This window comes from Arachis hypogaea, chromosome 16 (assembly GCF_003086295.3).
Source record: "Arachis hypogaea cultivar Tifrunner chromosome 16, arahy.Tifrunner.gnm2.J5K5, whole genome shotgun sequence".
In the NCBI taxonomy this organism is placed as follows: domain Eukaryota; kingdom Viridiplantae; phylum Streptophyta; class Magnoliopsida; order Fabales; family Fabaceae; genus Arachis; species Arachis hypogaea.
The window spans coordinates 76,958,791-76,981,808 of NC_092051.1; the positions used below are offsets into that span (position 1 = coordinate 76,958,791).

At 39.9% G+C, this 23,018-nt stretch overlaps 1 non-coding gene across 1 annotated transcript; it reads left to right on the top strand.

Moving 5' to 3' along the window:
• Nucleotides 1-13,786: 13,786 nt before the first annotated feature.
• LOC112761670 (small nucleolar RNA R71) lies at nt 13,787-13,894 on the top strand. The gene has a single exon (XR_003182054.1). It is a non-coding gene; the product is annotated as a small nucleolar RNA R71 (small nucleolar RNA).
• The last annotated feature ends 9,124 nt before the right edge of the window (nt 13,895-23,018 follow it).

The following is a 23,018-nucleotide window of genomic DNA, read 5'->3' on the forward strand; positions in this document are numbered from 1 at the left end:
TGCCCATTTTGGGCGTTCAGCGCCAGAACCATGCTTTGTTCTGGCGTTGAACGCCAGACAGGTGCTTCCTCCAGGGTGTGATTTTTCTTCTGCTGTTTTTGATTCCGTTTTCAATTTTTAATATTTATTTTATGACTCCACATGATCATGAACCTAATAAAACATGAAAAACCATGAAAGTAAATAAAAGTTGGGTTGCCTCCCAACAAGCGCTTCTTTAATGTCCTTAGCTGGACCTTGCTGAGCTTTTAATCTAGCTTCAACCTTGAGCACTCTTGCTCAACATTGCCTTCACGATAGTGCTTGATTCTCTGTCCATTAACAATGAACTTCTTGTCAGAGTCAATATCTTGAAGCTCTACATAACCATATGGTGATACGCTTGTAATCACGTATGGTCCCCTCCACCGGGATTTCAATTTCCCGGGAAATAGCCTGAGTCTAGAGTTGAACAGCAGAACGTTCTGTCCTGGTTCAAAGATTCTAGATGACAGCTTTCTGTCATGCCACTTTTTTTATTTCTCTTTATAAAGCTTGGCATTTTCGAAAGCTGTGAATCTGAACTCCTCTAGCTCATTTAGCTGGAGCAATCTTTTTTCTCCTGCTAATTTGGCATCAAAGTTTAGGAATCTGGTTGCCCAGTAGGCCTTATGTTCCAGTTCCACGGGCAGGTGACATGCCTTACCATACACGAGTTGGTATGGAGAGGTCCCTATAGGGGTCTTGAATGCTGTTCTGTAAGCCCACAGAGCATCATCCAAGCTCCGTGCCCAATCCTTTCTATGGGTATTTACTGTCCGTTCCAGGATTCTCTTTAATTCTCTGTTAAAGACTTCAGCTTGCCCATTAGTTTGTGGATGATATGGAGTAGCCACCTTGTGGCAAATCCCATACCAAACCATGGCAGAGTAAAGCTGTTTATTGCAGAAGTGAGTGCCCCCATCGCTGATTAGTATTCTAGGGACACCGAACCTGCTAAAGATATGTTTCTGGAGGAACTTCAGCACCGTTTTAGTATCATTGGTGGGTGTGGCAATAGCCTCAACCCATTTTGATACATAATCAACTGCCACCAGAATATAAGTGTTTGAGTATGATGGTGGGAAAGGTCCCATGAAGTCAATTCCCCATACGTCAAACAACTCAATCTCCAAGATTCCTTGTTGAGGAATGGCGTAAACATGAGGCAGATTGCCAGCTCTTTGGCAACTGTCATAGTTACGTGCAAACTCTCGGGAATCTTTATAGAGTGTAGGCTAATAGAAGCCACATTGGAGGACCTTGGTGGCTGTTTGCTCACCTCCGAAATGGCCTCCGTATTGTGATCCATGGCAATGCCATAGGATCCTCTGTGCTTCTTCTCTAGGCACATACCTACGGATTATTCCGTCTGCACATCTCTTAAAGAGATAGGGTTCATCCCACAAGTAGTACTTTGCATCAGTAATTAATTTCTTCTTTTGTATCCTGTTGTACTCCTTGGGTATGAACCTTACAGCTTTATAGTTTGCAATATCGGCAAACCATGGTGTTTCCTGAATGGAAAATAAATGCTCATCCGAAAAAGTCTCAGAGATCTCAAGAGAGGGGAGGGGCGTCCCTTCTACTAGCTCTATCTGGGACAGATGATCAGCCACTTGGTTCTCTGTCTCTTTTCTGTCTCTTATTTCTATATCAAACTCTTGCAGAAGCAACACCCATCTGATGAGCCTGGGTTTTGAATCCTGCTTTGTGAGTAGATATTTAAGAGCAGCATGATCAGTATACACAATCACTTTTGATCCTACTAAGTATGATCTGAACTTGTCAATGGCGTAAACCACTGCAAGTAATTCTTTTTCTGTAGTTGTATAATTTTTCTGGGCATCATTTAAAACGCGACTAGCATAATAAATGACATGCAGAAGCTTGTCATGCCTCTGTCCCAATACTGCACCAATGGCGTGATCACTGGCATCACACATTAGCTCAAATGGTAACGTCCAGTCTGGTGCAGAAATGACTGGTGCTGTGACCATCTTAGCTTTCAGCGTTTCAAACGCCTGCAGGCACTCTGTGTCAAACACAAATGGCGTGTCAGCAGCTAGCAGATTACTTAGAGGTTTTGCGATTTTTTAAAAATCCTTTATAAACCTCCTATAGAATCCTGCATGCCCCAGAAAGCTTCTGATTGCCTTAACATTGGCAGGTGGTGGTAATTTTTCAATTACCTCTATTTTTGCTTGATCTACCTCTATTCCCTTGTTTGAGATTTTATGCCCAAGGACAATCCCCTCAGTCACCATGAAGTGACATTTTTCCCAGTTTAAAACTAGGTTGGTCTCTTGGCATCTTTTCAGAACAAGTTTCAGGTGATCAAGACAGGAGCTGAATGAGTCTCCATATACTGAGAAGTCATCCATGAAGACTTCCAGAAATTTTTCCACCATATCAGAGAAAATAGAGAGCATGCATCTCTGGAAGGTTGCAGGCGCATTACATAGCCCAAATGGCATCCTTCTATAAGCAAACACTCCAGATGGACATGTGAATGCTGTTTTCTCTTGATCCTGGGGATTTACTACAATCTGGTTATAGCCTGAGTAGCCATCCAAAAAGCAGTAATAATCATGACCTGCTAGTCTTTCTAGCATCTGGTCTATGAATGGTAAAGGAAAATGATCCTTTCTGGTGGCTGTATTGAGCCTTCTGTAGTCAATACACATGCGCCACCCTATAACTGTTTTTGTAGGAACCAGTTCATTTTTTTCATTATGAATCACTGTCATGCCTCCCTTTTTTGGGACGAGTTGGACAGGACTCACCCAGGGGCTATCAGAAATAGGATAAATAATCCCAGCCTCTAGTAATTTGGTGACCTCTTTCTGCACCACTTCTTTCATGGCTGGATTTAGCCGCCTCTGTGGTTGAACCACTGATTTGGCATTATCCTCCAATAAGATTTTGTGCATGCATCTAGCTGGGCTTATGCCCTTAAGGTCACCTATGGACCACCCAAGAGCTGTCTTGTGTGTCCTTAGCACTTGAATAAGTGCTTCCTCTTACTGTGAATTTAAAGCAGAGCTTATGATCACTGGAAAAGTGTCACCTTCTCCCAAAAATTAATATTTCAAGGATGGTGGTAATGGCTTGAGCTCGGGTTTAGGAGGTTTTTCCTCTTCCAGAAGAAATTTCAGAGGCTCTTTCATGTCCTCTGAGTCCTCCAAATCATGCTGAACATCTTTAAAGATATTTTCCAACTCTGATTCGAGACTCTCAGCCATGTTGATCTCTTCTACCAAGGAGTCAATAAGATCAACTTTCATGCAGTCTGTTGATGTGTCTGGATGCTGCATGGCTTTGACAGTGTTCAACTTGAACTCATCATCATTGACTCTCAGGGTTATTTCCCCCTGTTGGACGTCAATGAGGGATCATCCAGTTGCTAGGAAGGGTCTTTCTAGAATGAGAGTAGCACTCTTGTGCTCCTCCATTTCCAGCACAACAAAGTCAGTGGGAAAGGCGAATGGCCCAACTCTGATTATCATGTCTTCGATCACGCCTGATGGGTATTTAGTGGAGCCATCAGCAAGTTGGAGACATATCTGGGTTGGTTTAACTTCGTCAAGTAAGCCAAGCTTTCTGACAGTGGATGCAGGTATTAGGTTGATGCTTGCCCCAAGATCGCATAAAGCTGTCTTGGTACAATTATCTTCTAATATGCATGGTATCAGAAAACTCCCAGGGTCTTTAAGCTTTTCAGGAAAGCTCTTCAGAATGACTGCACTGCATTCTTCAGTGAGGAGAACTCTTATTGTTTCTCTCCAATCCTTCTTATGACTCAAGATCTCTTTCATGAACTTGGCATAAGAAGGTATTTGCTCAAGTGCCTCTGCAAATGGAATCTTTATTTCAAGAGTCCTGAGATAATCTGCAAAGCGAGCAAATTGCTTATCCTGCTCCTCTTTCCGGTGTTTTTGAGGATAAGGTATCTTGGCTTTATATTCCTCAACCTTAGTTGCTGCAGGTTTATTGCCTACAGAAGTGGTTGAAGAAGCCTTTTTAGAGGGGTTATTATCAGCATTTGTGTGTGTCTGATCCCTCACTGGCAATTGAGTGCCAAAGTTAGAAACTGGAGTGACGTTAGACGCCAACTCCTTGTCTGTTCCTGGCGTCTGAACGCCAGAACTGTGCCCATTTTGGGCGTTCAGCGCCAGATTTTGCCCAATTTGGGCGTTCAACGCCAGATCCTTGCCCATTTCTGGCGTTGAACGCCAATCCTGCCTTGTTTCTGGCGTTGAACGCCAGTTTTGGGCATGGTCTGGGCGTTCAGCGCCAGCCTTCCACCAATTTTCTGGCATTTTAGTGCCAGAATTATTTTTCCCTGGGCTCTTACTGTCCTCAGGTGAATTTTGGGTGGTTTGCTCATTCCTTAGCTTTTTGCTGCCTTGAGGTGGGGTATTTAATGTTTTCCCACTTCTTAATTGAACTGCTTGGCATTCTTCTGTTACTTGTCTTGATAGCTGCTGCTTTGTTTGCCTAAACTGTTCTTCCATATGTATATTAGCCATTCTTGTCTCTTGTAGCCTGTCTTTAAATTTGGCTAGCTACTTTGTTAGAAAGTCCAATTGCTGATTGAATTCAGCAGCTTGTTTTACAGGACTGAGTTCAGTAGTTACTGTTTTAACCTCTTCATTCATGGAAGGGTTGCTGCTTAGGTACAGATGCTGATTCTTGGCAACTGTATCAATGAGCTCTTGAGCCTCTTCAATTGTCTTTCTCATGTGGATAGATCCACCAGCTGAGTAATCTAGAGACATCTGAGCTCCTTCTGCAAGCCCATAGTAGAAGATGTCTAACTGAACCCACTCTGAAAACATTTCAGAGGGGCATTTTCGTAGCATCTCTCTGTATCTCTCCCAAGCATCATAAAGAGATTCATTATCTCCTTGTTTAAAGCCTTGGATGTCCAGCCTTAGCTGTGTCATCCATTTTGGGGGAAAGTATTGATTCAGGAATTTTTCTGTCAACTGTTTCCATGTCCTTATGCTGGCCTTAGGTTGGTTATTTAACCACCTCTTAGCTTGATCTTTCACAGCAAATGGAAACAGTAATAGTCTGTAGACATCCTAATCTATTTCCTTATCATGTACTGTGTCAGCAATTTATAAAAACTGTGCCAGAAACTCTGTAGGTTCTTCCTGTGGAAGACCGGAATACTGGCAATTTTGCTGCACCATGATAATGAGCTGAGGATTCAACTCAAAGCTACTGACTCCAATGGAGGGTATGCAGATGCTACTCCCATATGAAGCAGTAGAGGGGTTAGCATATGACCCCAGAGTCCTCCTGGACTGTTCATTTCCACTTAGATCCATGATGGAGAAAGGGAGATGATGTAAAATAAAAAAAATATTTTTATTTATTTATTTATTTAATTATTTCGAAAATAAAATAAATTAAAATAAAATAAATAAAAATAGGTGAAGATTTTCGAAAAAAAAATGAAGAGAGAGAAAGTGGTTAGGAAGTTTTGAAAAAGATATGATTTGGAAAAGATTTTAAATTTTAAAAAAAATCTGAATTTTTTTTTTTAAAAATAATTTTCGAAAATTTGTTTTAAAAATAGAGAGAAAAGATATTTTTGAATTTAGTGAGGAAAGAGAAAAACAACAAGATAGCACAAGATTTAAAATTTTTAGATCTAATGCTCCTTGTTTTTGAAAATTTTAGAGGGAAAACACCAAGGAACACCAAACTTAAAAATTTTAAGATCAAGACACAAGAAAAACTCAAGAACACTTTGAAGACTCACAAGAACACAAGAACATGAAGAAAGAACACCAAACTTAAAATTTTTAGAAAACCAAACCAAAATTTTCGAAAACCAAAGGGAAATCAACAAGAAAACACCAAACTTAAAGTTTGGCACACAATTTAATAGAGAAATTATTATTTATGAAAAAGAAGGTTTTGAAAAGAATATAAAAGATTCTAACCCAATTACCAAGAACACAGATTAACGCTCTAGCCAAATGAGTTATGAATGTAACACTTGTTTTGAAGAAGTATATATATACATATATATATTTTAACCAAGAACAATAATAAGAGACTCTAAACTAAAAAGAAAAATTTTCCTAATCTAAGAAACAAAATAAACCGTCAGTTGTTCAAACACGAACAATCCCCGGCAACGGCGCCAAAAACTTGGTGCACAAATTGTGAATCACACTTTTCACAACTCGTACCACTAACCAGCAAGTGCACTAGGTCGTCCAAGTAATACCTTACGTGAGTAAGGGTCGAATCCCACAGAGATTGTTGGTTTGAAGCAATCTATGGTTATCTTGCAATTCTTAGTCAGGAAGTCAATTATATTTATCAGTTGAATTGCGAATAAACAAGAGAGCATGGGTTAAAGGTTACTTGTTATGCAGTAATGGAGAATATGTTGGAGTTTTGGAGATGCTTTGTCTTCTGAATCTCTACTTTCCTTTGTCCTCTGATTCACGCACGCACATCCTTCTATGGCAAGCTGTGTGTTGGGGCATCACCGTTGTCAATGGTTACATCCCCTCCTCTTGTGAAAATGGTCCAAATGCTCTGTCACAGCATGGCTAATCATCTGAGGTTCCCGATCATGCTGGAATAGGATTCACTCTCCTTTTACGTCTGTCACTACACCAAGAACTCGCGAGTTTGAAGCTCGTCAGAGTCATTCAATCCTTGAATCCTACTCGGAATACCACAGACAAGGTTTAGACTTTCCGGATTCTCATGAATGCCGCCATCAATCTAGCTTATACCACGGAGATTCTGATTAAGGAATCTAAGAGATATTCATTCAATCTGATGTAAAACGGAGGTGGTTGTCAGGCACGCGTTCGTGGGGGAATGATGATGATTGTCACGTTCATCACATTCATGTTGAACTGCGAATGAATATCTTAGATAGGAACACGCATGTTTGAATAGAAAACAAGAATACTTGCATTAATTCATCGAGACACAGCAGAGCTCCTCACCCCCAACAATGGAGTTTAGAGACTCATGCCGTCAAAGAGTACAAAGTTTAGATCTAAAAATGTCATGAGATACAAAATAAGTCTCTAAAAGTTGTTTAAATACTAAACTAGTAGCCTAGGTTTACAGAAAATGAGTAAACTATAGCAGATGGTATAGAGATCCACTTCTGGGCCCCACTTGGTGTGTGCTGGGGCTGAGATTTAAGTAATTCACGTGCATAAGGCTATTTTAGGCGTTCAATGCCAGGTTTGGATCCATTTCTGTCGTTGAACTCCAACTTTTAATCCTTTTCTGGCGCTGGACGCCAGAATTGGGTAGAGAACTGGCGTTGAACGCCAGTTTACGTCATCTATCCTTGTGCAAAGTATAGACTATTATATATTTCTGGAAAGCCCTGGATGTCTAATTTCCAACGCAATTGGAAGCACACCATTTCGAGTTCTGTAGCTCCAGAAAATCCACTTTGAGTGCAGGGAGGTCAGAATCCAACAGCATCAGCAGTCCTTTTTCAACCTGAATCAGATTTTTGCTCAGCTCCCTCAATTTCAGCCAGAAAAATACCTGAAATTACAGAAAAACACACAACTCATAGTAAAGTCCAGAAATATGAATTTTTCCTAAAAACTAATGAAAATAAACTAAAAACTAACTAAAACATACTAAAAGCTATATGAAATTAACCCCAAAAAGCGTATAAAATATCCGCTCATCAATTGACAATAAAATTCAATTAATATAATAGTAAGGGAAAGTTGTGAAAAGCAAGCATTGAATAGTATAGCATAGAGAAGTGCATAATGCCATATGAGCTTTTTCACAAACACATAGCATGCATGGTGAATAGGGTATAGAAAATATGAAGATGAATATGCAAGTAATCCCTTAAATAGGAGAAAAAAAATAAATGTTAAACAATTTGCAATAATCCACAAGCATATAATGAGGGACGATGACTCCAAAAAGTTTCTAGCACCATGTATAAAGGAAAAGAAGGAGAAGAAAAATAAAATAAAAAAATTGAAAAGAAAAAGAAAAGAAAAGGAAATAATAATATATATACACAAAATAATAAGAATGATAGAAAAGAGAAGGAAGAAGAAGGTAAAACCTTGTTAATGGTGGTGAAAGAGATAGAGAGTGAAAGCTGAGATAGAAAGGGGAAGGGGGAAGGAAGAAATAAGGAGGGAAAAGAAAAATTAGGATTGGGAGGAGGGGAAGATAAGGTATGTGGCAATTTTAGGTTGAGCTGTGCGGCGCATGCGACGCGGCCGCGTGGGGCACGTGTTCGCGTGGGTGCGCTTCCAGGTAAGGGGGGAGCGATCGTGTGACCCATGTTACGCTGCTGGCGCGAGTGCAGCCTCGCTCCAGCACAACTCTCTGTTCAATTTATTTTAATTGCCAAAATTGGGTGACGCGATCACGTGGGTCACGCGATTGCGTGAGTGTGCGTTATAAATGGGTGACGCGGCAGCGTCGGCGACGCAGTCCCGTGACAAGGATTGTGCTTCCAGCACCAATCCAGCATCACTCTCGCACAGAATGTTACTGTGCACCCTTTTACGTCGAAAACTCAGGGCACGCGGCACGCGGTCGCGTGGGAGGCCATGATTCCCATGCGACGCAAACGCGTCAGGGACGCGGTCCCGTGGGTCGATTTGTGCCATTGTCACGCCTCCAGCCACGCTCCAGCGTAACTCTATGTTCATTTATTTTTTTCTCCACCGCCCTTGCGACGCGGACGCGTCGCTGATGCGATCGCGTCGCGTGGCGAAAAACCCTTTTTTTTTTAAGGAAATATAAAGACATGTAAATGAAAGAGCACGGAAGCACTAATAAAGAGAAGAGTTATTAAAGAAGAAAAACTAAAAGTGAAGAAAAGAACGATCATACCGCGGTGGGTTGTCTCCCATCAAGCACTTTGCTTTAACGTCCGTAAGTTAGACGCTCCACTAGCTCAATCTGCTGCGATGTGGGGATCTTCCAAGCGGAAGATCTCAAGCTCCTTATTTTTCTGCACCTTCTCACTATGGTATAGCTTCAGGCGTTGTCCATTAACCTTAATAAGTTCAGAGCTTGAAGGATGGCTTAGGTGATAAACTCCGTACGGTTCAGCCTTCTCTACTCTGTATGGACCTTCCCGTTTTGATCTCAACTTACCGGGCATGAGCCTTAGTCGAGATTTGTAAAGGAGGACAAAATCTCCAGGTTGGAACTCTTTCTTCTTGATGTTTTGATCATGCACAGCTTTCATCTTTTCCTTGTAAATTCTGGAATTCTCATAAGCTTCTAGGCGAAGGTTCTCCAGTTCCTGCAGTTGTAACTTTCTTTCAACTCCAGCATTCTCAATTCCCATGTTGCACTCCTTAACTGCCCAGAAGGCTCTGTGTTCTATTTCAACTAGGAGATGACAAGCTTTTTCGTAAACCAAGCGGAAGGGGCTCATCCCAATGGGTGTCTTGTATGCTGTTCTGTATGCCCACAGTGCATCTTGTAGCCTGGTGCTCCAGTCTTTTCTATGAGGCTTTACTATCTTTTGCAAGATATGCTTAATTTCTCTGTTTGACACCTCGGCTTGCCCATTAGTTTGGGGATGGTAAGCTGTTGCAACTTTATGGATTATCCAATGCTTCTTCATCAATCCTGTTACAAAAATGGGTGCCTTGATCGCTCACGATCGCTAGTGGTGATCCAAAGCGACATATAATATGGTTTCTCACAAAGGAAACAACAGTGTTAGCATCATCAGTGCGGGTAGGAATTGCTTCCACCCATTTGGAAACATAATCCACAGCTAACAATATATAAAAATATCCATTAGAATTTGGAAATGGACCCATGAAGTCAATGCCCCAAACATCAAAAATTTCACAGAAGAGCATATATTGTTGAGGCATCTCATCCCTCCTGGATATATTACCAAATTTCTGGCATGGGTGGCAAGATTTACAAAACTCAGCAGCGTCTCTAAAAAGAGTAGGCCACCAGAATCCGCAGTCTAAGATCTTTCTAGCTGTTCTTTGAGGGCCAAAATGTCCTCCACTCTCAGATTAGTGACAGGCCTCTAAAATAGACTGAAATTCTGATTGAGACACACAACGTCTAATTATCTTGTCAGCGCCACATCTCCATAAATATGGGTCATCCCATATATAATATTTAGACTCGCTTTTCAGCTTGTCTCTTTGATGTTTAGAAAAATGTGGAGGAAATGTGCGGCTAACTAAATAATTAGCGACAGGTGCATACCAAGGGACTACCTCGGATACTGCTTGCAGGTTATCAAAAGGAAAATTATCATTTATAGGAGTAGAATCATCCTTAATGTGTTCAAGGCGACTCAAGTGGTCTGCTACTAAATTCTGATTACCACTCCTATCCTTTATTTCTAAATCAAATTCTTGTAACAGCAGTATCCAACGTATAAGTCTTGGTTTGGATTCCTTTTTAGCTAATAGATACTTTAGAGCTGCATGGTCCGAATACACTACTACTCTAGTACCAAGTAAATAAGCTCGGAATTTATCCAGAGCAAAAATAATAGCAAGAAGCTCTTTCTCAGTAGTAGTATAATTGGACTGGGCAGTGTCTAAAGTCTTAGACGCATAGGCAATAACAAAAGGATCTTTACCTTCATGCTGAGCCAGTGCTGCTCCTACTGCATGGTTGGAAGCATCGCACATGATTTCAAACGGCTGGCTCCAGTCTGGTCCTCTCACAATTAGGGCTTGAGATAGAGCAGTCTTCAGCTTATCAAACGCTTGTTTGCAATCCTCACTGAACTCAAACTCAATATCCTTCTGCAGTAATCTGGATAAGGGAAGTGCCACCTTACTAAAGTCCTTAACAAATCTCCTGTAGAAACCTGCATGGCCAAGGAACGAACGGACTTCCCTCACAGAAGAGGGGTAAGGTAAACTAGAAATAACATTCACCTTTGCTGGGTCTACTGAAATGCCATTATTGGATACCACATGTCCTAATACAATCCCTTGTTTTACCATAAAGTGGCATTTTTCGAAATTCAATACAAGGTTTGTATTAACACATCTATCTAATACTCTAGATAATCCCTCTAAGCAAAGGTTAAAAGAATCACCTTAAACACTAAAATCGTCCATAAAAACTTCCATACAGTCCTCAATAAGATCAGAGAAAAGACTCATCATGCACCTTTGGAAGGTAGCTGGGGCATTGCACAAGCCAAAGGGCATTCTCTTATAAGCATAAGTCCCAAAAGGACATGTAAAAGTAGTCTTTTCCTGATCCTCATGAGCTATATGAATCTGGAAATAACCTGTGTAACCATCTAAAAAGCAATAATGTGATTTACCTGACAGGCGATCCAGCATTTGATCAATGAATGGAAGTGGGTAGTGATCTTTACGGGTAGCTTGGTTGAGACACTTGTAATCAATGCAGACTCTCCAAGCATTCTGAACTCTAGTTGCTATGAGCTCTCCATGCTCACTCTTCACTGTAGTGACTCCAGATTTCTTGGCACCACTTTTACTGGGCTTACCCATTCACTGTCTGAAATGGGATATATGATACCTGCTTCCAATAGTCTGGTCACTTCCTTTTTAACAACTTCCAAGATGGTGGGATTCAATCTTCTTTGTGGTTGACAGACAGGTCTTGCTCCCTCTTCTAAAAATATTCTGTGCTCGCATACTTGAGGTTTGAATCCCACTATGTCTGCCAAACTCCACCCAATTGCCTTCTTATGCTTCCTCAGTACATCAAGTAACTGCTCTTCTTGTTGAGAAGTCAGTTCCCTTGTAATAATAACCGGAAGCTTCTGCTCATCCTCAAGATAAGCATATTTGAGATGTGGAGGGAGAGGTTTCATTTCTAACTTTTGATCATGGGCGGGCTCTGGATTATCTGGGGCTTGTGAAAATGGCGAAGTGCCCCCATTGTCACTTAAGAGGGTCTTCACACTTGGACCTTGTCCAGTGTGCCTCTCTTCAAACTCTTCCTTTTGAACTTCAGCCACACTTTCATCGATGACATCACACTGGAAGATAGAACGATCTTCTGGGGGGTTGTCAATGACTCCATTCAGATTGAAGATTACTATGCGGCCATCTATTTCAAAGGAGTATGTTCTTGAAAAAGCATCCAATTTGAATTTTGATGTCTTCAGGAATGGTCTTCCAAGTAGGATTGATGATGGCTTATCTGAATCATTGTGGGGCATCTCCAAGATATAAAAATCAGTGGAAAATGTGAGCCCTTTAATGTTTACCAAAACATCTTCAGCAACTCCAGCCACTGTAATAATGCTTTTATCTACTAACACAAAACGAGCTGCCGACCTTTTTAAGGGAGGGAGCCTCAAAAAATCATATATAGACAAAGGCATTATACTGACACATGCTCCTAAATCACACATGCAATCATAAATTACTACACCACCAATAGTACAACTAACTATGCAAGGACCTGGATCACTACATTTTTCGGGTAATCCTCCCATTAAAGCAGATATAGAACTACCTAAAGGAATAGTTTCTAATTCATTAATTTTGTCTTTATGGATACATAAGTCTTTTAGAAACTTTGCATATTTAGGTACCTGCTGAATAACATCAAAAAGGGGAACAGTTACCTCAACCTTTTTGAATATCTCTACCATTTTAGGATCGGGTTCCAGCTGCTTCCTGGGCTTTCTTGCAAGTTGTGGAAATAGAATAGGAGTAGTGTTTTCTGTGGTGCCTGTGCCTTTTGGTGCTTCCTCCTGTGGTTGAGCTGTTTCTTCTTCAACTGTGTTCTGTATATCATCTTCCTCTTCGATTTCTACCACCTATTCAGTTGAGGCGTATTCTGGTGAGCTTGGTTCCTCCTGATTCCTCTCCTGCAGTGTGGTTCCGGACCTCAGGGTGATGGCATTAATGCCTCCCTTTGGATTGGGTAATGGTTGAGAGGGGATTCCAGTGGTGCTTGAAGGTTGGTTACTGGAATTTTGTGCTGATCCAAACTGTGTCATAAAAGCTTGCAGAGTAGAGGTGAGACCATTAAGACTGGCATTAATACTATTCATGATGTTGTTTTCCATGGTCTGTTGTCTTTTCTCAAAATATTGTAGTAGATCTTCATTAGAAGATAACGAAGAATGAGTAAATTGAGAGGTCTGCTGCTGATTGTTCTGTGGTCCTTGGTTCTACCTCAGGTGTGGTGCTCTGTAAGGTTGATTTTGCTGCCTGTTGTTGTTATTGTTCCACTTTTGATTTCCCTGATTATCTCTGCCTCCTCTGTTACTGTTGTCCCTCCAATTCTGGTTTAAATTGTCCTACCATCCATGGTTATTATTTCCACTTTGATTGTACCCTTGGTTGGGGCGGTCATAGAAGTTGTGAGTGGATGCCACCATGTTGTCTTCTTGTTAGAGCTACGGGCATTCATCAGTGTAATGGCTATAATCAGCACAGATTCCACAAATTCTTTGTGGGACTAGTTGTTGGTTTTGCTGTGGTGGAGGAGGTTGAGCTTGCTGAGCTTGTTGATTCAACTACATTTGCTTCAGCAAGTTGGTCAATTCACAGATGCTTTGAGTTAGAGCAGCAGTCTCTCTGCTAGAAGATACTTCTGCAACAGCTTTTGAACGGCCTTGCTTCTGTCTGTGGTTCCTAGTGGATTCAGCTAAATCACTGATCAATTGCCAAGCTTCATCAGTGGTCTTGTACTTCTTCATAGACCCATTGCTGGCACTTTGCAGTGTGGTCTTATCTTGGGGCCTCATACCCTGTGTAATATAGCTGAGTAGCACGATCTTGTCAATCATGTGATGGGGACATGCTTCCAAAAGATTATTGAAGCGCTCCCAGTATTCAAAGAGAGTCTCATTGTCATCCTGAACAATTGTGGAGATATCCTTCCTCAGTTTATCAGTAACTTCAGATGGAAAGAATTTCTCCATAAACTCCTTTTTGAGTGTATCCTAGTTGGATACATTTGCTAGAGGTTGAGTGTAGTACCACTTTCTTGCTTTTCCCTTAAGAGAAAATGGAAAAGCTTTCAGCAGAATTGAAGTTTCATCAATGCCATCACGCCTGACAGTAGAACAGGCTGCCTGGAAATCTCTCAAGTGCTTGATAGGCTCTTGAGCAGGTAGGCCACGAAACTTGGGCATCAAATTTAGCAGTGCGGTCTTTATTTCAAAATCTGTAGCTACCGCTGGATGATGCGCTTGAAACGGTTGCATTGTAAAATCAGGGGCTCCTTCCTCCTGGATGGTAACTCTCCTAGCTGCCATGTTTTTTGCACGCAAAACAACCGAATCAGTAGAACAGGGGCTGGTTTCTTCCTCAGATTCACTTTCAGATCCACCCTCGGAGCGGGCTAACCGACGATGTTCTCGCCTTATTCGTGAAATTGTCATTTCAATTTCAGGATCGAATATTAGCAAGCATGGATCAGGAAGTGAACGCGTCATTTGACGGAAGAAACATGCAGCTCATAGTATCAAAATAAAATAAAATGAAAATAAATAAATTCTAATCAATAAAATTAGCACTCTATTGCAACTCCTCGGCAACGGCGCCAAAAATTGATGAGACGCAGAAGCTGGTGAATTAAAAATTATTAAAATGGTTACGTTGCAAGTATAGTTCTTAACTCACCGAAAATCTGCCTATCAATTTAGAAGTATGTCACAGAGAGTTTGAATTAAAAATTACTGGGAGTTTTAAGTCCAAGGTCGTCTCCCAACGAGTTGCAGAAAAGTGTGCTATCTTATTGTTCAAAGAAGTTGAGTTAAGTAAATTGGGATTTAAATTGAGGAAATTTAATTAATATGAGTAAAAGCCTTGACTGGGAGTTGATTGGTTGGAATTTCTACTATTGATGGAGTGATTGTAAGATTAATTTATAATTAATGGTTGTTCTGTTTGGTTATCCTTTACTAGGTAAGGGAAAGTCAAACAACTTGGAATGCCAGATCTGTTCACAAGTTGCAACCCACTTAGTTCAAAGGGATTGGCGTTGGTGACAGGATAGCAATCCAACATTTAACCCAATTACAAATTTTTTCTTCAATCCTTCCAACTCAAGAGTTCCTTTTAATCAACTCCCCATCAAGTAAAGAAACTACTCACGCATTGTAAATAATAAATCCATAGCACATGAAAGGGAATTAAAAGAAGACATGATTATTGGAATTGAAATTGAATTAAAAAGAAATAATCCTTGCATTAATTAATCATAAAAGTATTCAAATAACAAAATTGAACAAAACAAAGAACATGGAAGAATGAAACCAAGTTAAGAAAACAAACTAGAATGACGAAGTCTTGATGATGAAATAACTCTCCTCAATGTTCCAATGCTAAGATCAATTGAAAATTAAAAATTCTAAAACCTAGAGAGAAAAACCTAAGAGAGTAAAACTAGATCTAAAACTGTCTCCGAATGAATGTGTTGTTTGTTTCTGCATATTCTCTGACTCAAGTCTGCTGTTCTGGGCCGAGAACTGGGTCGAAATAGGGTCCAAAATCGCCCCCAGCGAATTCTGTAGATTATGCAAATCGCACATGTCACGCGATCGCGTCATCCATGCGGACACGTCACTTGCGCTTTTTCCTCGCCACGCTTCGCGTCGTCCACGCTACCGCGTCGTCCACGCTACCGCGTCGCTTGGGCTTTCCAATCCGCACGGCCGCGTGAGCCATGCGGCCGCATCGCTGCAATTTGCTCTCCTTCGCGCGGTCGCGTGAGCCATGCGACCGCGTCACTTCTCGCTGGTTATCTCCTCAAATTCTTGTGTTTCTTCCATTTTTGCTAGCTTACTTCCCAATCTCCAACTTATTCATGTCCTATAAAATCTGAAACACTTAACACACAGATCACGGCATCGAATGGAATAAAGGAGAATTAAAATTAAATAATTAAAGTCTCTAGGAAGCAGTTTTCAAACATGTAATAAATTCCGGAAAGAAATCTAATATGCATGCTAATTTAATGAATAAGTGGGTAAGGATCATGATAAAACCACATAATTAAACACAATATAAACCATAAAATAGTGGTTTATCAGGTATCCCAACCTTGATCCAAACTTTGAGTTGAAGAATAGCTTGATAAATCTACTCCCCAAGTATCATGGGTTGTCGGGTCAAGACCCCATCCGACATTTAAGAGATTTTCAAGTTGCTTGTTCTACGGCTCGAAGGCATGGAGTCGATGAGGTGGCTATTATGGTTTTTGCCTTCTCCTTCTCTCTTTAGGGGCAAGCAAAAACATGCTTTTATTCGCAATTGGATGAGATTGTGACCAATTGGGATTTCTTGAGAAGAGAGTTTCTAGACAAGTTCTTTCCGCCGGAGAAGACCGACTACATCAAGAAGGAGATCTCGGGTATAATGCAAAAGGACCAAGAGAGTTTGTATGAGTATTGGACTCGGTTCAAGAGGCTATTGGAATCTTGTCCACACCATGGATTGGATACTCACTTGCTCATTAGTTGCTTCACCGGAGGTCTTTGTGCGGAAGATAGAAGATTGCTCACCGCTTCTAGTGGTGGTTCTCTTTCCAAAAACAAAATGGCGAGAGAAGCTTGGAGCTTGACAAATGATGTTGCTGAGGCTACACAACATGTAAGGGTAAGAAGGAATCCCCTCAAGGGTGTGGTAGAAGCACCACCCTCCGAAGCAAGCATAACCAAGGTGCTTGGGGATATGACCACCATCCTTACGGAGATGCATAAAGAGCAAAAGGCATTTTATTCCATCTAAACCATTCAAACTCCACCCCAAGTTGCTCAACTTGAAGGCCCTCCTAGAATTTGTGGTTTGTGCTCTAGCACCACACATTACACCGATCAATGTCACCAAATTCAATAGGAGTACACCCTTGCGGTGGCCAATGTGAATTACAACAATCGTCCACCCTATCCATCTCAAGGCCAAAACAGCTACTCTCATGGCAATAACTCCAATTATGGGTGGAGGGATAATGCACTAGGGAGTAATCAAAATCAAAGATGGAATAACTCTTCTTCTAACTACAACAACAATCACCAATCTTCATCCCAATACCATCATAACAACAACTACCAAGCCAACCAAAATCATCACAACCAAGCATCCCACCAAAACCAAAACAACTATCCCAAATACCAAGCACCACATCATAGACAACAATCCAACCAATCCTCAAGCTCTTCTAACCACCAAATTGAAGATTCCAACCGTGCAATCACCCAAGAGCATGAGAGGCTTAAGGGTGTGGTAGAGAAACATGAGGCTCAATTTGGTACCATAACCGCTTAATTATCTAACATTCAAGAGTTGCACTCAAGGATGGCCTTAACCTCCTCCAACAACTCTAACCAACCCTCAAGCTCTTCTAACCTTCCATCCCAACCCCTTCCAAACCCAAAGGGCGGCCTCAACGCCATCACATTATGGTCGGGAACTACATTGGAAGAGATACCTCCTAGGGTCATGGAAGATATTCATAAGGAAGAAGTGGTTGTTGAAGTTCCAGATGTGGAAGAGGAGGTAGATAAAAGGCGTGAGGAAGAAGAAGCAAGCCTTAAGGAACCCAAGAGGAAAGCTATAGTGGACGAATCCATTCCTATCCCATTCCCTTCCATGGTAAAGAAAGCAAAGAAGACTCCGGAGTTTGATTTAAATATGCTTCAAGTGTTCAAGAAGGTTGAGGTAACCATACCCCTTTATGATGCTATTCAACAAATTCCGAAGTATGCAAAATTTTTGAAGGACTTGTGTACACACAAGGATAGGATAGGAGAGTTGGAGACATTATCCTTGGGTAGTTCAATTTCTTCTTTAATGAAGCCGATTCTAGAAAAATGTGGTGACCCTGGACCTTGTTTGGTGTCTTGTCGTATTGGTGGGCGTACTTTTTATGATTGTATGTGTGATCTAGGGGCTTGCGTAAGCATCATGCCTCTTTCTATATTTGTGCGGTTGAATTTAGCTCCATTAAAGAAGTCGGCGGCAAAATTTGCCTTAGCCAATAAAAGTGTAATCACTGTGATGGGAATAGCAAAAGACGTACTTGTGGTGATCAAGGATTTGGTATTTCCAACTGACTTTTACATCCTTGAAATTCCCCCAACAGAGAATAGAAGCGCCTCCTCTGTTCTACTTGGTAGACCCTTCATTAAGACTTCTAAATTCAAGCTAGATGCCTTCACTAACACATATTCCTTTGAGGTCAGAGACAAGACTATCAAGTTCAATTTGGAAGAAGCTATGAAGCACCCTCCCGAAGAGCATTACGTTCTCCGATGTGATGTAATCGATGAGGTGGTAGCGGAGGTACGAAGAGAAGACCACAACAAGTTGTGCTACCCTATTGTTGAAGAGACGGATGACCAAGAGGGTAAACAAGAGAAAATTATTGAGAATGAACTCCATGAGCTTGATGAAAAGGAACCTCAACTTGAGGCAAAGAGTGAACTGGAGCCTCTTCCATCTAATTTAAAGTATGCTTTCTTAGAGGACAACCAAAGGTTTCCGGTCATTATTGCTAGTGAGCTTTCTAGTGAGGAAGAAGGAAAGCTCCTAGATGTTCTAAGAAAGTACAAGAAGGCAATTGGTTAGAGCCTAGCCGATATTATGGGGATTGACCCCTGCAAGTGCATGCATCGTATCTTTCTCCAAGAGGGAGCTCGGCCGGTTAGGCAACCACAAAGAAGGCTCAACCCCACCATCCTTGATGTGGTGAAAAAGGAGGTCACTAGATTGCTTGATGCAGGTATCATATATCCGATTTCTGACAGTGAGTGGGTGAGCCCAGTCCAGGTTGTTCCCAAGAAATCGGGTATCACTGCGGTTAAAAAGGACGATGGTGAAGTGGTCACCAAGAGAGTACAAAATTCTTGGCGAGTGTGCATCGATTATAGAAGGTTGAACGCCGCTAGCTTCCTTAGAGTCCACTCAGGTTCAGGATCAGGATCAAAGAGAGGTTCTTTATCTCTGTTCCTGCTCATAAACAAGAAAAAAGAAAACCAAGAAAGAGAAATAATGGGAGTTTCTATTTCAGGGTATAAAGAACTCCCTGTGAGATATCTTTAGAAGATAAGAAGAATGGGGGTAGAAGAATGGGATAGAATTCGAAATAAAAAGGGTAGGAATTCGAAAATTAAGAACAAAAAGGGAAATTAGAATTAAAATATTTTTTTATTTTATTTATTTAAATAATGCGAAAGAGGGAAAGAAATTAAAAGCTAAGATAACTAATTAACTAAAAATATTTGAAAACTAAAAGATGATTTTCGAAAAGGTAGAAAGAAAAAGTCAAACAAAAATTTTGAGATTTCAATTTAAAAGAAAGTAAAGATTTAAAAGTTTTAAATTTAAAAAGAAGATAAGATAAGTAAGTCTTAAAACTTAAAGAGGAAGATAAGATAAAGATTTAAAAAGATTAAGAAAAGATAAGATTTAGAAGATTAAAGATTTTAAAAATCAAATTTTAAAAGATAGTAAAGATTTAAAAAGATAAGATTTTCAAATTTAAAATTTAAAAGAAGATAAAATAGGAAAGATTCAAATTAAAAAGATATGATAAAGATTTAAAAAAGATTTGAAAAGATAAGAATTGAAACTTAAAATTTAAAATTTACCAACAAGAAAACACCAAACTTAAAATTTTTAAATCCAGATAACAAATGATAGCAAGATTTTCAAAAATTTAAATAAAGATAAAAGAAATATATTTAATTTTTTTGATATTTTTTTTTAAAATTTAAAGAAAAAGGAAACAACTAAGAGACACCAAACATAGAACTTTTAAAATCAAACAAGAAATATTACCAAGAACAATTCAAATATCAAGAAGAACAACCAAGAACAATTTAAAAAACTTAAGAAAACAAAGAACACACAAGGGACACCAAACTTAAGAACTGACACAAGACCCAAACAAAAGATAAAGATTACTATAGAAAAGAAATAGTTTTGAAAAAAATTTTTAAAAAGAAAACAAAGGACACAAATACAAGAGTAACTAAACCGTAAAGAGTACCTAATCTAAGCAACAAAATAGTCTGGTAGTTTGTCAAACTCGAACAATCCTCGGCGCCAAAAACTTAGTGCACAAAATTGAACTCAAAAATTTTCGCACAGATTAACCGGCAAGTGTACCGGGTCGTCCAAGTAATACCTCAGGTGAGTGAGGGTCAAATCCCACAGAGATTGTCGGATTGAGCAAACAATAGCTATCTTGTAGATCTTAGTCAGGCGATTAGAAAATATGGTTGGTTGTTTGAAAGCATAAATAAAATAGTAAAGAATCAAATGCCAGGTTGGTGTGAACGCAATAATAGATATTCAGCTAAGGCTTTGGAGATGCGTGTTCTTTCCGGATTAACTTTTCTTACTATCTACTTCAATAACAGATTATTCATTCAATGGCAGCCGTAAGTGATTAACTCATGTTCTCTCATCAATCAAATCTCTTCTAAACCATATACGTGCAACTCAAGTCCTCTCATCAAGTTAACCCATGGCTTCCCACTATGGCCAAATGTGGAGCACTAAGCAACCCACTCCCCTTCGCAATCCTACTCAAAATGCCACAAATACGGTCGGATCTTCCAGATTAGGGAATACTGCTTTTCTGACTCTAGCCTTAACACTACAAAGACCTTAGTAACCCATGGTCAACGGGATTTTATGTCACTTATCCAAAGTTGCCCAGGTACGCTCTTGGAATTCGTAGTGCACTCTCTAGCTGTGGTCCAATGCTATCCGAGTCAAGACTCACACAGAACCCATGTAGAACAAGGATGAATGTCATGGTTCATCCTCAATTCATGAGATGAAGAACAAAAATGCACAAGAGAATGGAATCAAACCTGTATTGAAATATAAACAGTAATATTATTTATCCATGAGAATCAGCAGAGCTTCTAACCCTAACTAAGGAGGTTTAGTCACTCATAGCTTACAGAAAGTAATAGTAAAGTGTACGAATGGGCAAAGATGAGGCAGAAGATCAAAAGTTAAAAGTTCCTAACAAGGGTGAGCCCTTGTCTATATATACTAATCTAATAATTAAGAAGTACAAAAGTATGATAGACTAGACTAAAGGTGCGAAAGTCCACTCTTGGGCCTACTTTGGTTGAGTACCTAGGCTGAGCTTGGTGTCCAACTTGAGGAATGGGTGTTGAACACCCATTTGGGGGTTGATCCATGCTGCCTTATACTTCTTGGTGGGTGTTGAATGCCCGAAAGGGGATGATTGGGCGTTCAACACTGGCTTGAGTTCCTTTTCGGGCGTTGAACGCCAGAAAAGGGGGTAGTTTGTAAGAACCTGTGTTTTCACGTAAAACCATTTTAATAAAATAATTTTAGTACCTGGAATAGATTCAAAATTTAGAAGTTTTAATTTGAAAATATAAATGAGAAATTTTATTTTAGTGATTTTTTCTGAGCTGGAAAATATATTTCTTTCGAAAATTTTTTGTAAAAATACGTACTGACACGTAAGCTGGCAGTACCAGCTCTAGACTATCCAGTATCGTGTATTTTGGAAAATAATATTTAGAAAATTGATTTATTGTTTTGAAAGGACAAAAATAATTTTAGAATCGAAAACCGGACACTAATCTTAAAAGTTTTGGCCCATAGTGGGCCAAACGGACCAAAAACGCTAACGGGTTGGATGGGGCCCAAACCGGGCCCAATGTCCAACATATATAAGCTCATTTAATGAGCTTTGAGCTCATTTTCCAGCTCTAGGAGAGAGAGGGCCGCGGTTTAAGAGAGAAGGGAGAAGGAAGGGGGTGACACTATTCACCTCCGCCTTCCGGAAGCCATAACTTTTGATCCAGAGGTCCGATTGACGAGCCATTTACGGCCACGCGAAGCTCTTGTCGAGCTCTACATTTCTATTCAAATAAATATGGAAAGAACTTGCGTCTCACTTCCCAATTTTGTGCCCTAGATTTTTACATTTTTGAGGTTATAGTTTTGAGTAGATTTCGTGGTTTTGGTTGTTTAGGTGATCTCTAGTAGCGGGTAATTGATGGATTTTACCCCTACTCATGTTGGATAAGGTAAGGTTTCACTAAATCCTTGTGTTTAGTTATTTTGTATATCTTAGGTTTTGATTTTGATGATATATGTGTTGTTAGTGTGAGCCTTGGTGTTTGTTGGTGTTGGTTGAGGCTTTGGATCAAGCTTGGTGGTTTCGTTTTGGTGATTGGTGCGTTTGGGAATCGGCCAAGGTATGGTTTCAGTTTCCTTTATGTAATATGTAATGTTCATGGACACTTAGCCTAGTTGACCCTAAGATAAGATTGAATGTTGTTGGTGTATGAGTAATTATATATGAATTGATGTTAATTGTTGGAGTAAGGAATTACTGTGGATGATGATTGACGAACTGATTTCTGCTAGTAAAGAATTTTACAAATAAAGTCTCGTTGTAGGTATAGTTTCTAAACCAATAGAAAATCCTTTCGTGCAAAAATTTTGTTTGTAACTAAAGCAAACCCAATAAAATTTATAACCAAAGTATTTAAAGCTCGGGTCGTCTCTCAAGGAATTGCAGGGAAGTATGATTTATTATTGCTTACGGAAAAAGGTATATTTTTGGGTTTTTGAAATAGGGAACAAGTAATTTAAATGGCAAAAAAATGAATTAATAATTATAATAACTCTTGGCAAGGTATGAGAACTGAAAATCCCATCCTAGTTATCCTTATCAGGTGTGATGAGAATTGTTTAGTGCTCCCACTTAGTTAACCCTTACTAAATAAAGGAAAGTCAAGCGGACTAATCAACTTGATTCCTCAAGTCCTAGTCAACTCCTCTGGAAAGACTAGCTTTAGAGGGATCCAAATCAATCAGCAGTTTCCAATTCTCAATCAACCGCTGAGTTTGACAACTCAAGTGTCACCAATTACTTAACCAAAGCCAAAAGGGAAGAAAATATAAATTAAATTGGAAGCATCAATAACATAAATTAAAGAAAGCAATCTTAAACCTGAAATACCTCAATTCTTATTAAATGGAGAATCAAATTAAACATAGGAA